Here is a 13668-nt window from a genome sequence, read left to right as displayed (position 1 = left end):
TCCTTTGCTCGCTTTTTATCTTCGCACATTGAATTTTGTCGTATATTCCTTTTAACATTCACGATGAATTAATTTACAAAAACTTCTTAAACCGAGCTAAAATTGGTAATCCTCGAGCCCTGAACAATTATTTCCAGAGAGAAAATTAAAGTTAAGAAGATATTTCAAGTTTAACTCGGTTTAAATTATTTTATAAATTATAGGTAAAAGATGAAATTGCCTATTTACGACATGCCGTGGCCACGATTTTATCTCCAACCTTTCGCCCCTTCTTCCGCTGTATTTTCATTTATCAATCGAGTTATCTAGTTCATCGAGGAACAATAGTTACACCCTTGCCTTTGATGACCGCATTTAATCATAGGCGAAATGTTTTTACAGCGTTTAGAAACAACTCAAATTTCATTTAAATGCAAATCGCGCCATGCAAGTCAACTGCTTATTCTTTGGGGTAAATTGTAAGATAAAAATCGCAATTATCGTATCGTTTCTTTTCCTTCCTTTCTTTCATCTTTTTCTTTCCATCGTCTTTTTTTTAACGGAACACGTTGCGGTTTACTTACTTCTCGGCTTTCACCTAAATTAAAGTTGCGAACGTCGTCGGTGAAGAAAACTATAGATCCGATGTCCAGTTAATCAAAATTCATAAAAGGAACGTTGAACACATGGCTATAAGACTAATCATGATACGCCGTACTTTTGACGGAACTAAATGCTGCTCGATAAAGTTGGTTCGCGGAGCTTTAAAGCACGTGATACGGTTTGATCCATCGGTGCAGGTTGCCCCTGGAAACGAACGTTATGACACCTTGAGACGCGACTGTACTTGTAACACTCATTATAATGCCAGAATCTTTAAATATTTAATAATTTTTATTCCTCTTTTAGCAATACTTCGTCTTTGTATACTTATACTGTTATAGAAAAACATGACTACAATCTTTTCATACCATAAGGATTAACGCATGATTCGATGATTGTACTATAATTTTATAGTGTCAATGAGTAATAATGAAATGATCTCAAATGACGAAAAGGTGAAGTTGAAATTATACTTTAAGATGACGTAGGAATCATTTCCAGATAAACTTAGACCTCTTCAAAATGACGTAAATTCGAAATTTTAGATGACTAGAAAACATTTAATGACTGGAAGGATGTTGAAATTTCTTTGACTGACCACCAAAGTATCCTTAATGATCCTGCTTCCGTCTTATGATGAATCCCAATTGACTACCATTCCTGGAAACAGGAAATTGTCCAAAGTATCTTCCAACTCCTTTTTGGCTTTAAAAAATCTGAATCTTTGTTCACGTAGAGTAAGTACCCTCGACTTTCTGTGAAGTCATATCTCTTCAAAGTAAACGATTTAAAATTGTGGAAACTTTCAAAATGACCCAATATTGTAAGAAATGTGCATAAATGTAGGAGGGTATTCTCTGTATTCGAGAACCATTATTAATTGCAGCCATAGGTGGTTTATTTCCTTCGCTAGAAGTTTCAAGTGCCGAGAAGAAAGACTGCGGCAGAAGGTCGAGTCAAGAACTGTTAAGCAGTCGGTAGGCGTTATAGATAGTCTTCCATGTTAAAGCTCGATTGAAGAATTCATTGGGAAAGGTATCTTGTGGACACTCGACAACTTTCTTCCTCCGTTCCTCCGATTGTTTCATTCTGGCTGGTTGGCTGCCGAGGAAAGAAAGGTTCATCCAAATACGTTCCATTCTGATTGGAAAACTTTTTCGTACCTTGAACTTTTACCGAATCTGCATTATCGTAAGACTTATGCCATAACGACTCCCATTTTTTATTGAAATTTTTATATATTTTTTATTTATTATAAGATCATTATTGTAAAAAAATATGTCATAGAGAGTATACTTTGTTGGAAGAAAATTAGATTACTGTTTAAATTTTAACTGAAACATTTATTAAATATTTCCTTCATTTAAATATTCGTCTTGAAGTTTTGCAAATTTTATTTCCATTTACGTATATTTTGTTTTTTGAAAAGCCTATGCTAATCTCCTGACACATTAGCAACATGAGAGAATGTAAAATAAATACAATTTTAACTTTCTAAAAAGTCACGTTTTTATTCAGGGAGGGTAAGCTATAGAGAAGGCGCAATGTGTATTTTAAATATTTATTTGGTACTGATACGTGGATAAATAAAATCAGAATAGTGAAAATATCCAAATATAAGCGAGAGATATAAAAAAAAATAGCAGGAATAAATATTTATTTTTCGCTACAAGTAATGTATGCAAAAAACATAAAATACTATCGTAACACACCACACACAATCGACGCGCTCCGCTATTGCGCGCGCTAACTTCAAATTACACCTAATTTGCATTCTCGTGGCTATCGAGTCTAAGAACTAGAAAAGAAAAACGTCACTTTTTAAAATTCTCGTCAGATTTAATTAAGGATAATCTGCCAATCTTTGAACAGAAACTACGTGCATCGTAATTAAAGGAAACAATAAGAAGCGGAAAAATACAAAAATTTCATGCAACAAAATTGAAGGCGTAAACGTCGTACGCTCTCGAAATCGTACGATTTAACTGTAATTAATCGACCGCTGGAACATGAAGCCACGCAAACGATAATGCCTTAAGCTCGATGTCTGACAGCATAGAGGAGTTTGGTAAAAGTGACAGAAACACGTTGGAAACATTGTAACTGGAATGTAATGTGCTTCCGAAAGTTTCATGAATTCCGTGTCTTGCTGCGAAAGCTTGGAAACAGGTGCGGGATGGGATGCGTGCGCATGCGCAGAATCGAGGCGGCGTCGCGTTTGCGCAATACTGCGGTCAGTGTGGCGAGGCGCGAGGGCGGTGTCGGTGGTGGAAGCAGGGAAACGTTTTCTACCCTTTGCTCGTCGTCGTCGTTGTCGTCATCGTCGTTGTCATCGTACAGCCGTCTCTCGTTTCATCGTACACACTCGTGGCGAACGGTGCAGTGAGTGGTATTTCCCTAGTCATCGAGTCGATACGCGGTACGGATCGCGTCCTCGCCTCTTTTTATAGGATTCTTCACAGTCGCGTATGATATTTCGAGCTGTCGATCTGTCGAGAGGGATCCTCGATCACGGTGGAATCAAAGATTATAACCTGTCATCGTCGCCATCGTCATCGGCGCCGCCGACGTCGTCGTCGTCAATCTCAATCAGCTGCTTCGCGGGTGAGTAGACGACATTTCTGTTTTCTTTCTATGTGAATTTCGTTCGTGTTTGCTCGAGACTGTTCGTATCGCTGTGAATGGTAGAGTTAACCTAGTTGCGTTGCTTTTGGAACGCCCTCGTGTTTATGCCGCGAAAATGCGACACGTTTGAAATGCCGGGCGAGAGCAAAGTGGATTGGAACGATTGCCTTGTGTTTTTAACTATACGATCATCTGTTTAATTAAATTCTGTTCATAATTTGATGTGAATATAACTCGGTCGATGCGGATGAGTGAAATTATCGATCTATCGGTGTTCTCTTAGCTTTACCGATGTAGGAATCCCAAGGGGAATTCCATACCTATCAAGATTAACCTAGTTACGAATTTTCGAACCGTCCTTGCATAAAAATGAGATATGCGTTGCATATGACCGATTTTGATGTTTGTGCAACGTAGGAAAAAACGAAAACAGTTTCAAGATAGACTTTTCGTTCCGTGTTAAGTAGTCTCGTTTTGCAGTCTCTTGTGCAACGCTTAAATCTACCTAATTTAGCAACCGAGGATAACAGTCCTCGCCAAGTTCTCTCAGCGTGGACGGGTATAAAGGGCGAATTACGTAAATATTCGTATTGCGTTTTCTGCTCCCGCTAGCGGTTTCGCGGGTAAATACGGGAGCTTAAGTCATTTCTTACGCGGCTTTGCGAATCTGTGTGGTGTTGGTTGTGCCAGCGTCTTTAATTCTGTCAGGGTTAACCTAGTTACGGAATCTTTGGTACGCCCTTGTGTTTATACCGCGAAAAGAACGAGCGTTCGAAAGTTTTTAAGAAATACAGTTGTATTCTGTTTATACCGTGCATATATCGTGCTGGTATATCGTGCCTGGATTTTGCATTTCCTCTTTTTTTTTTTTTTTTTTTTTTTAGATACTTCTCGATACACGACATCAATGCTTCAAATTAATTAACGACATTAATGAGGTTGTTAATCTTCGAGTATACTCCAGATGAAAGAAACGCGAGGAATCGATATTTTTTGTCGATAGGAAGGGACATTCTTTTTTTTATCGTCCGTTATTTCATATAAAATTATTTGAATATTGAATAAAATTGATTTTTAATATATAAAACTTAACATATATATATATATATATATATATATATATATATATATATGTATTGGGAAGTTTGTAAGAGCATTTCGATAATTCCCTAGAATAGAATAGGAGTGGAATGTGAGCGAACTATTTAGCATCCTTGAATTTATCCCATAAAAGCGCCCGTTTGTCCTGTTTGGTTTACCGATCACACGAGTTTTGCCTGGGAAGTATTCTCTTTTTCACCAAGTTTCTAATTAACGACGCGCTCGTAACGGAGTGGTTAGTTTATACACGCGTCAGGTACGGCCATTGCCGCGTATTAAGTGCGCCATTATTAAACGTGTAACATGGCCAACTTGAAAGGATTATTTTACGCGGTTCAAATTACTTTTTCCCTCTGTATCGCTTTCTCGCTTATTTAAACATTACGAGACTCCTAAAATTACGCTTTTTCATATTCACAAGCTATTACATACTAACAAATTTCTCTCTTGCGTGGTAAAAACATAAATTTATTGGAAAACCAGATTATCGGTACACAAAATGCGTAAAACCATGATATACAGCGTGGGATTAAAGGATAAACGAGGTTTCTTACTTTATACTGTACTGTGGCATTTTTTACTTTTTAAAAACCGTTTCTGTCGTAAAATCAAATTTCAAACGAGACAACGATGTAACATATAAGATAAATGCGATTCACTAAAACACGGTGAAATGCGATGGCGGTTTGTAGTGCGCACGAATTTAAGCCGTATTCGCAACGCTTGCAATTCTCGCTCGTCGAATTGGGCTTCATTTTGCCCGCGGAATTTCGTAATTGCTCGAATCTTAGCGTAGCGTTTCGAGTTTATGGAGATCGGCCTTGTTGATTGTGACGGAACTGGAGAATCCGGGGGAATTTCACGGAGACGATGAAATATTCTGTCGCCTAATAAAGGGAAGGCTCAACAACCCCGTTCGAACGTAAGTTTCTTAATCGTTCTGTTCGGCGTACGTGGTAAATATTAGGCGCGCGTGATTGGCTGGCTGCTCACGTGCCGTTAACCGTAATCCTCAATTCCCTAGGCGACGCTTACGATGATTGGTTAAGCGACATTGTCGGATTTATTGCTAGAATTACTACTGACTCGAATGGTGTGATATCATTTTCAGTTATTTATGGTCGTCCCATTGAAACAACAGCACCGATTTCGCTTGGTTATGGTGGTGATTTATCGGTGCGGTCGTCGCTCATTTAATGACACTCCTTAATTGTTTTAATAATCTTTTTTCTTTTCTATAAAAGATAAGAGCTTTTCTATAAGAGATAAAACCAGGCAATATTTATTTGTTTATAAATTTTCAAAATTATGAAGAACGATTGTGAAATATCATTATTTTGCCTGGAATCGATTTTCAAACATTTCTATCCTCAGGATCGAGCCAATTTTCCGTGCCAATTTCACTTCGCAATTCTAAAGAGTTAATCAAGAGATTGTCGTGCAATTATGCGGCCGTAAATCCTAGCAACAATACGTGAGAACGGCACGGTACGCTTTTCGAGACTTGTCTTTTATCAGTTCACGAGAGAAACGCAAGCATAAACGTGGCAGAAACGTTTCTGATAACGGTTTTATGTACTGTTTGAAATACGCTCGGTGAAAGGAAAACAAGCACGACTAGTCGAGAAGGTGGAGTAGGTGGAGGAGGAGGTTGGAGGTGGTGAAGGAGGAGGAACGTTGTACGAACGCTTTGGCCTCCGATGCTTGGGGGCTCGCTCGAGAGAAATTTGATCGATAAAGGCGCAACCGAATCGACGACATTTTCTACGCACAATCAAAGGGTTCCGTCCAAGCTCTGGTCTCGTAGCATTGTTTTACCGCTCGTTACGACTGACCTAATCTAACCCAGTTCCTTTTATCCGTTCCTGGTGCACTCCTTTTTTTTTCATTTCATCCGACAACCTATTTAGGCGAAAGCCTTTTAATTCCTCTTTTTTCCTCTAAACACAATTTATGTCATGCGCAATTAACTTCTTTGGCCCATCAACTTTTTTAACCCTCCGTAGAACCCCATTTCCCCCCCCCCTCCCCAACATCTTAGTAAATTTGAGTTATCATTTTGTCTACTTCAAATTTTTCTTCATATTATAGGCTTTCGAAAATTCTGAAAAAAATTCAGACTTATTTACTGACATCTTCATTTCATTATCCAATAAGTTCTTAGGCTAGAATGTTTTCAAGATACTGGAAAATAAAGCTTGTGTCTAAATAGATTCAAAGGTACTAGAATACTAAAAGGAGTACTCAAGAATATTGGATTAGTACTGTTTGTTTCTCTGAAAAATTGTTGATTCTATAAGATGGTACAATTAAAAGTATGTAATTTTATATGAGAAACTCGAATAGAAAATAAAATTGAAAATAAATTAATGTTTCGGGGACACATATTTTAACGAAACATTAATATATAACCTAGAATCAAAAGATTTGATTACTAATTTGTGTTGATTTCCAAACTTTTGAATAGCGTATATTTTTCAGTGATTTCTACTATTTTAGCATTTTTTAAATTCTACTATGGCAAATTCTGTATAAATTTCGAGCTCGATAGTAGTATCATCGATTTTTGAACTAGATATCTTTCGTCAAAAAGGAGGGAAAACATCGTTGTCGTTGGAGTGATGGGTTCGTCACGCGGATACACCTCATACCATTTTAATATTCGTCTTTGGAATTCAAATTTTCGTTCGAACGTATTTCCAGGCAGCATAGAAAATGCCACGCACAAACGGAATACCAATTGAATGCCTAAACAGCGTTGCACTTTTTGAGAAAATGTCGAGAAAAAAATGTATAACGTTATGAATTATTCTTTACGTATCATAGTTAGAATGCTTCTAATATTTTTAAATGTAAGATCAGATGATTCTAAACTTCAAATAGTGACGTATATGTTTTTCTTAGAAGTTGTTAGATAATAGTTGACGAGAAATTTACAAATAAAGATATAATACACGTCCTGGACAAACGGAGCCGAAATAAAAAATTTACATGTGGCCTTAAGTTCCGTTAGCTCGCACTCTAAAACCTTTCTGACCTCTAAATGATGCATAACTTCTTTAATTGACTTTTATAGACTTACGCGAGCCCAATTATCTTGTATCGTCTACCGAATAAAAACATTTCAACTTTCTTCATAAATTTTCGTGAATGGAAACATCGTCTATCAACGAATCGTCTATCCAAAAACATATCAACTAGTCGTCAGTCCCAAACTCTAAGTGTTTGTATGTTTGCTCTTTCGCAAGTATCTAAGGACGTTGGACGAAGTCGAATAATTTTTCAAAGCAACTCTGTTGAGTAGTTTAAAGCGGACCTTGGTCCACACAACAATCCAATATTAGCTGAATTCCGAATGGGGAAGAAAGTTGGTCGTAGTTTCCAGACGGACTTATAAATCGCTATAATTAAGGCTTTTTTTCTTTTTTCGACCGACTGGTGTCGCAATGGATTCTGCCCGACCTCTGCAAACCGTCGCATATATTTTCGTATTGCGCTAACAGCCTACTTACCAATTCCGGCAGCGTATCGGGAAGGCTGCACGAACGGTTTCACGCGAGCCTGCACCACCAGAAGATTCGCTGTTAACGAACGGGCCGGAAGAGGTGGCGTGGTTGCGATTTCCGGGATTCGGAAGCAGAAACTCCGCGAAATCGGAAGTGCAGTTGCGTACTGATTTCCTGGATGTATCGGGGTTCCACCTTGCACTCCATACTGTTCGTCCTCGTCATTTATAAGTTACAACTTAGAATATAATATGGGATGATTTAAATCTTCCGATATAGATCCTTTTTAAGTACTCTGTTATTAGAATTTTGCTCGTGTATCACAGGAAAGAGTTGCAATTGATCATAGACCTTCTATTTTTCTTAAATTCCATTTGAAGCTTAGAAAATAATAATTGTTATAGGTGGATCATTTGCTGTCAGTATAATAAAATATTGATAATAGGTATAAAATTATAATTTGTAATAAGTAGACTGCGAATTTTTATGCAAATTTGCATTCTTATAAACCTAATTAAATAAATGGAATCTAAGTGGAAACTCATTTCATTCATTGAATATCATAAGTACTACACTTTTCATATTTTGTCACGTATACTTTTAAAATTTTAAATGCAATTTTAAATTTCCTATAAATGCATAAAAGGCCCCCAATCTAGCAAAAAGCAGGTAAAAGAAAATTTAAAAGGCGGAAGAGCGAAGTTTGTGGTCTCCAAGTCATGAGAATTCATAGAGAATTAATATCTAAATATTCCAAAGAGCTTCTTGGTTATTTATATTTCCGTATAATTCTATTACATTTCAGCGTGCGTTTCGCTTTTAATATCCCATCACTTGAGGCATATAATATTCTCTACATTAGTATTCCATTGTTCTACGTTTTTATTCGCATTCTAAACAAATTCCATTTCGATTTACATACGCTATGTGCACGCAGAACTTTTTTTTTTGTAAAAAGTTCCGTATCGGTAAAAATCGTTGCTTCAAAACGAACCGGGAATCGCGGACTAGATGGATAGTTGCTCGATAGTTCTCTAACGAAAGAAATAATTACAACTTTTATCTAGATTTTTCGAATTTCATGGTACAGTCGATCCGTTGATTGTTAACTAAAAGAATCACAGTACTCGCGCGTATCGGTACGATTTAACAGAGGAAACACCACTGTGAGAACGTTAGTTTTTGAAATGCAAAAAGTAAATGAAAAATAGGGACGGAAAAAGACAAAACGAAAAGAACGTTTAGCGCGTGCAACTGGCGAAAGAAAATTCTGTGGAATATTTTTTTTCGTTCAAGTAGATTGAAAGACACTCGAGGGACTTAGTATAGGGGAAGGATATTTCAGATTACGTTCAAACAAAATGTGTGTAGCGCGCGAACGTGAAAAACTTCTAAAGAATGTCGACCAATTTTGCAGCACAAAGGAACCGAAAATAAATAGTCGAAGTCTAACTTGTCACATATTCGACGGAGATTCTGCATCGGATTCTCGAATATTAGTAAGGTACACATTTATTTAAATAGAAAATCCTTTTACACAGTACCGATTCATTCGAATCATACGAAATTTTTGCAACTCATTAAATTGGAAGAATATTACGTGTTTAGTCAAGTCAGATTTAGCAGGCGTATATTATGTATGCACCTTTCGTATATATTAAAAAACGTGTGTGAGCTTATCGCAGTCAAAGAGCTAAAGTTATTCTTCCTATATTCTATAATTATATATATAAAAATATGTAAAAATACTTACAAGCTAATACTTGTATAAGAATACTTCTACCAAGCATAACACCCGTTTAAAAACACCAGGGAATAAATCCAAGTCTGTATTTGGAACTCGAACAGAAACCTTCAATTTCTCCATCGTTTCGCTTGGCCTAACCGGCGATAAGAACCACGGGTTTCGGTTGATTCTTCTTCGAAAGTTTCCGCGATAAGAGTGGGCGCGTCTCACGGCACGTGAACGCGAAAAGATTTTTCACGTGTTGCTTATCTTCCTTTCTTTAAGGTCGCCACAATCGCTTATCGACCGCTAGAATTACCGTCGTTACGGTCTACGTTCCTCTTACGCCGTAATAATACCCATTGAAGCTCTTCCGATTTCACAGAAACTCGATCAACGCATAAAGGAGCTGTCTTCACGATTCTTTCTCTCTCTTTCTCCATAAGAGACAGCTTTAGATTTCTCTCGGTGAAGATACCCGTGTGTTTCGCCGCGAGAAACCATTAATTTTCTTTTGGAAAGGTTAGGCCACACTTTGGTTGTTGGTCAAACGAAAGAGTTCCTTTTCAAGCTGAGGGTATTATTTATCGTGGTGTCGTGAATCACTTTGTTTGGTGCTTCTTGGACATGGATCATACGAAGCAATCTTTTTTTCTTTTCTTCTTTCTCGTAGCTTTCGTTGTTTGGTAGATGGCTATTGCATGAAAAATATTAGATTGATATATGCGGAGGCTCGCGAAAGGCTATCTGAACACTTAATACAGCAAATTTCTATGAATATGTTATGTACATCACATGAAACTTTCTGAAATTTCGTTAGCAGTGTAATGAGATACGAGTATCGTTATTGCAACAATACAATTTGAAACTAATGCGAAAATGTATATAGTGGTTGTAAAACGTTTCATTGCAAGCATAGATGCTCTTGGTGAAAAATGAATACCCAACACTAATATATAATTGGTGCTAAAACTACTTTCCAGTTGTTGTGGCTTATTAATATAGTTATTAATAATTGACCGATGAAATAAATACTTCGGTGGTCTTTGCGAAATGTATGCTTTCAATAAATATCTTGTAACATCTATGTACATTTTAAGAGCCGTTTCAAGTTTTAAGTGAAATATTTCTAAGAGGACATTTTCTTTCACAGAATCCGCTTAACATATTAAGTATGATCTAATATGCCGACGGCTCGTGTTCTCTAAGCTCCGTGGAAATTTTCCTGTCCGCGAGTGAAGGCATGGAATTAAGTCCATGGTAATCACGTGGATAATGGACAAGCGTGAAACCTCCTTGACGCATAATTCCTCATCCTAGTAGGCAGAGATGGGACATTGTATCGTGTACAGGGGGATTTACTCGCGTAAACAGATGGTGTTGCTTGGCCACCAAGTAACCTGTATGCCATTCACAGTTTTGTCAAGCCTAAACGATCTTGCACGCGAGGTAATCATAGGGAATAGGTGATCAGTGAGTGAAATTATCAGAAATTATAAAGATCTTGTCAAATCAAGTACAATAGCGATTCTTCGTTCGTAATCTGCACATATATCTGCGTTAGAGTTTCAAATGCGATACAAGTACAAATAAATACCTACAATTATATACAAACGTATGGTATACGTAAATTTTTATTTAACGTATAATATGATCAATCACTGTGATTGATTATTTTCCATCTAATATTATAACATACCTAAATATAAGATCAGTATCTATGACTAACCTACTATTGTTAAAAACGCTACCAAAATCGAAATGATCCATTAGACCATCTTTTTCAAACAAATATTATCATCTGCAATTTTTTTCATTTTGCTTCATCAAATATTTTTCCATCTCATCCCACGCAACGGAAAACAGATCTCCAACGATTCTTTGAAAGGTATAAAAAGACACGCCTAACAGGAGCAAACGGGAAGCTTCTAGTGTTAACGAGCTTTCTGAAAGAGCTAAATTATACGCTGCAGCTTGATCAGCTTCTTTCTGTCGGTTCCATTCGGCCCGCACGCTCTCGTTTCCTCCTTTTCGTCCATATTTATCCGCATTTACCTTCTAGCTTTCGTTTCCCCCTTTTATTCCGCGGTCTTCTTTCGTTCTTGGTTTTCCTCTTCTTTTGTTCCCCCTCCTTTTTTTTCCTCTTCCTTTTGTCCACCACGCACTCGCTATTGTTTCCTTTCATTATTCTAGACCGACGCTGAAAGCCGACCAACGAAACGGGTTATCGTCGACTGGAAATCGACTGGTCGCTTTGTAAATTAGAGAAAACAAACGATCGCCGCAGAATCGTCGATCGGCGAGGTAAATTCATTTCGCGGCCTTAAATCGTTCGGCTGCTGGTCGTTCTCCAACGTTTGACCCTCGCTCGGAAATAGCTGGCCGATGAACTGGATATCGTGGCAATCGAAATTCGAATGCTCTGTAGTTAGAAATTTAATCAAGCCCGCCCCCTTCCCTTTTTCACCATAGGAACAGTCGAATTTGTTCTTTGATTCCATGAGTTTTGTATGAGATTTGCGAGATCCACATCTGGATATAGATTGACTTGGCTCTTCATAATTACAACAATTCGATTCTGTTTTGTACAAACCACTTTCTACAATTTATTTGTATTTTTCTTTTTTTCTTTTCTTTTTTTATTCAATATCCATTCTTTTTAATCTTTTGGCAATCATATCGAGTCATAGTGTCTGATTATACGTAACACAGCAGAAACTAAGGCAATCGTAGTACTGTTGTATTTACTTTATTTGACAAAAATATCAACGAGATCTGCTCATTCTCTTATGAAGCTGCGCTTTCTTTTTTCGTTAATAAAGAAAATATTAATAACGACGATCAAACAGGATCTCAATTTTCTCTGGCGGTTCTCTAACGTCTAAAATGTGTACAAAAACAACTCTCGGTTTATACGAGAGCATCGAGGAGGGAGAGTATGCGCGGGCACGACAAGATGAACGACGTGTTTTCACGATGGCCCAGCAACGACTCGTAATTGCATAAAGCGAGACACAACGGCGCAATAAAATTCCTCTTCCCCGTTGTACGGCCTGCGATGTCTTCCACGATCCTCCGTCCCGGGATTTTTGACTCGATTTACCCCATGTAACCCGTTTTTAACAATCTTAATTGCGTTTCGACAACGTTCAGTGCCGCTACGGTGTCTTCGCAATTTCCAACGAACAGCTACCCGCTGTATTTAAATAATTTCTTAGCTGAAAACTTGGTATAAAATCAACGTTCGTAATGCTCTACTTTAGTTTTTAATATGTATTTCTTTTTATATTTTTTTCTTTCTAGAAATTCTCAATCAAGATAATTGATTACACATTCGTGGTTCTTCGGGTTTTAATTGTGTTTTTAATAGCATGTTTGTGATTGGGATGTTTGCAAAATGTCGAAGCAAAACATGTTGACAACTTGAAGAACCGCAAAAATATGCCACCTAATAATCGTCGCGCAAATTTCAAATCTAAAATGGCTATCTTCTTTATGAACTTCAAGAAAAGTTAGATACTATTCTATGAATGTAGTTTTTGAATAGTGATGTGAAAAGGCAATTTTTTATGATCACGTGGATACGAAATTTGAATATTTGAAGGGAATAAACGTTAACAGATTTTGATAAAAATTGGAAATTTGATTGAATTTTTAATTTAGTTAGATTGCGAATGGTAATGTTTCCATGGAATTTTAGATGGACATTTGCATAAAATTTAAATAGTTTCTGGCTGAGATTTTTGCAAGATACACGTTGCAAGGTTTTAAAATGCTTAACAATTTTATGCTAATGTTTGTACAAGGTATTTTCTCTTTGTTTTTATTTTACTACAAACATGTACTTGCTTGTATAAGGGGGAATGTTGAATACATTTACGAAGATAAAAATCCCAGGAGTGTTGATAATGAGAGGGACAACTTTCCAACGACGATGTTAGTACCAACTGGCGCACCACAATGTTCATGAATTTTTACGAGAGTAAACCGATTGTACGGAGGGGATGTAACAGGCCGACGTAGTCGCAAACTTCTACCAGGCTGTTTCTTTCTTTTCTTTTTATTTTTTTATTTTTCTTCAACATGCTTCTTGCAGATTCATTCATTTGCTCGAGGTTAATAACTCAT

At 37.1% G+C, this 13668-nt stretch overlaps 1 protein-coding gene across 3 annotated transcripts in view; it reads left to right on the top strand.

Moving 5' to 3' along the window:
- The first annotated feature begins 2831 nt into the window (after positions 1 to 2831).
- nAChRa3 (nicotinic acetylcholine receptor alpha3 subunit) overlaps positions 2832 to 13668 on the top strand; it is a 101427-nt gene continuing 90590 nt past the window's right edge. For all 3 annotated transcript variants that reach the window (XM_069123718.1, XM_069123717.1, XM_069123715.1), the window contains exon 1: positions 2832 to 3186. The gene's annotated coding sequence lies outside the window, so the exon portion shown is untranslated. The remainder of the gene's footprint in view (positions 3187 to 13668) is intronic.

The sequence above is a fragment of the Bombus flavifrons genome, chromosome 11 (genome assembly GCF_040668555.2).
Source record: "Bombus flavifrons isolate JBK064 chromosome 11, iyBomFlav1_principal, whole genome shotgun sequence".
Lineage (NCBI taxonomy): Eukaryota > Metazoa > Arthropoda > Insecta > Hymenoptera > Apidae > Bombus > Bombus flavifrons.
The sequence above is the reverse complement of the archived record's forward strand: the minus strand, read 5'-3'. Positions and strand labels throughout refer to the sequence as shown.